Source organism: Chiloscyllium punctatum, unplaced genomic scaffold (assembly GCF_047496795.1).
Source record: "Chiloscyllium punctatum isolate Juve2018m unplaced genomic scaffold, sChiPun1.3 scaffold_1245, whole genome shotgun sequence".
Taxonomy (NCBI): Eukaryota; Metazoa; Chordata; class Chondrichthyes; order Orectolobiformes; family Hemiscylliidae; genus Chiloscyllium; species Chiloscyllium punctatum.
In genome coordinates, this window is record NW_027310979.1 from 7,501 (window position 1) to 10,000 (window position 2,500).

Here is a 2,500-nt window from a genome sequence, read left to right on the forward strand (position 1 = left end):
GGCAGGACGGAGCGGAAAACGTGCGGACTGAACGGGAGAGCCAAGAGCCAGCGATCCACGCGCGTGCGACCGTCCAAGTCACAGCGTTCGACGAAAACCTCCTCCCTCGGCCAGGCACTCGGCGCCAGCAGGGGAGACAGGATCAGACGCCCCGCCGGCCACTTAAGGCCGAGGACGAACCACGAGACGGGCGGCTGCAGCAGCGGGCGGCCTGCAGCTCCCAGCACTCTCAATCGATCAACCATCGAGTCGGGTCAGCGTGTCAAACCGGCGAGCTCCACGGTCAGGCCGGCGGCGCACCAGCACCGGACCTCCGCGGCTCCCTTCACTCTTTCCACTGCCAGCCAACCGAGAGACGGACCCAATGCGGACGTGCAGAGCTTAGGCAGACCCCCCACTGGAGGCTCAACACTTCGTGGCAGCTCCGTGTCCCAGAGACCAGGAGGGTTGGCACACACACACAGTGTGAACCACCGACAGCCATTCTGGGACCGGTGACAGCCGTGCTGGCCCCACTGCCACGACACAGACGGACGCCAGGCCGCGCTCCCCGGCGGGGGGATGGCGTCGAGCCTGACGAACGGAATGTGCAGGGTGGGGGGGAAAGGCCAAGCGCTCCGACGCCGGAGGGCTCCGGAGTCTGAACTTAGGGGGACAAAGAGGACGGGTCCTCTGCGACACCCCAGCCGCGCTCTCGCCAGCCAAGGCGAGTGCGATTGATTGCCAAACGACCCTCAGACAGGCGTGGCCCCGGGAAGAACCCGGGGCCGCAAAGTGCGTTCAAAGTGTCGATGATCAATGTGTCCTGCAATTCACATTAATTCTCGCAGCTAGCTGCGTTCGTCATCGACGCACGAGCCGAGTGATCCACCGTCAAGAGTTGTCTGAGTTTGTTTTAGGTCTCTCCCTCGCCAGAGGAAAGCGACCCGGACCGCACATACGCTCCCCACCTTGAGCTACAGCCACCTGCACGCCGGCGTGCGGGCGGAGCAGGGTGGCGTGAAGCGATGGGGAGCACCATCCTGGTGCGGCCCGCAGAAACATACGTCTATTGGGGGGAGGAGGACAGGGCGCCCAAGAGGCGATGCGTGCCCCAACGCACCGCAGCGACGGAGGCAGGATCACCGCCACCATGTCGCCCGCCTAGTATACGAGGCGTGCAGCAGCTTTGCCCTAGGAAAAGCAGAGGCGCGGAACGGGCACCGGCCATCGGTTCGGCAGCGTCACTGACGCGTGCACGTGGCGGCGTGTCGGGCGAGCGGACTTCCTGCGAGGAGGCGGGGGCGGCACTCGCCCGAGCAGACGCCCGCCCGGCCCAGCCACCGCCGAGGTGGACTGGGAGTCGCGGCAACGGCTCGTCATACTCGTTCCCACACTCACAGCGCAGCTTGCCCGCAAGCCACCGACCACCGATCGACGCCAGGCGCCCCGACCGAGAGCGGGATCGCTCGTTCGCCCTGCTGGCAGTTCGCTGGGGATCACTACTGCACGGAGCTCGGAGACCGACGGGCGGCAACTCGAGAGTCTTTAAACCACCACCCCCATCCCGCAAGTGCAAAGAGGCTGTATACGCACAGACGGGTGAGGGGAATAGGTACCCCGTCGGGTTTGAAGGGAGCGTGACTAGATAGCAACGATGTAAACCCAGCCGATTTGGGAGCGAAAGACCGGCGCCTGCATCACCGGCTTCGTTTCCCGTGGCTGGAGAGTACACCGAAACCCTCCGTCTGTCGCGAGCTCCCGACGACGCGGTGCCGCCAAGCAGCAGGGCCGGACCTGGTGTGGCTCCCCTCGTCGATCACAGACCGGTCGGCACTACTGACGAGACGGTGGAACGGGCTTCGCCCCTTGTGACGAAGGGTGATGCGAACCCGCCCGCCCGCGTGCGTTCGGGGTGGACTCGGCAAACGGAGATTTGAAATCGGAAAGTGTCCTCCTGCCCCGCGCAGGTAGGCGCCCAACAGTTGTGGGGGGTTTGGCGGTGACCACGGCTGCAGGGCCTGCTACCCCGACGAGCTCTCCTGCTGGCCCCGAAACCACCCTCGCGAGACAAGTTGAAACGGAAACGGGCGTACCCCCAAGCCGACGATCCTTTCTTATTTGTTACTTTTTTTTTCACTTGCTCGAGTTGTGGCGATTTGGCGGTGACCACGGCTGCAGGGCCTGCTACCCCGACGAGCTCTCCTGCTGGCCCCGAAACCACCCTCGCGAGACAAGTTGAAACGGAAACGGGCGTACCCCCAAGCCGACGATCCTTTCTTATTTGTTACTTTTTTTTTCACTTGCTCGAGTTGTGGCGATTTGGCGGTGACCACGGCTGCAGGGCCTGCTACCCCGACGAGCTCTCCTGCTGGCCCCGAAACCACCCTCGCGAGACAAGTTGAAACGGAAACGGGCGTACCCCCAAGCCGACAGAGATCCTTTCTTATTTGTTACTTTTTTTTTTTCACTTGCTCGAGTTGTGGGGGTTTGGCGGTGACCACGGCTGCAGGGCCTGCTA

General features: G+C 63.6%; 1 non-coding gene across 1 annotated transcript; it reads right to left on the reverse strand.

Moving 5' to 3' along the window:
- Positions 1-728: 728 nt before the first annotated feature.
- On the reverse strand, positions 729-882 carry LOC140474888 (5.8S ribosomal RNA). Its single transcript, XR_011959505.1, has one exon. It is a non-coding gene; the product is annotated as a 5.8S ribosomal RNA (ribosomal RNA).
- Positions 883-2,500: the final 1,618 nt, after the last annotated feature.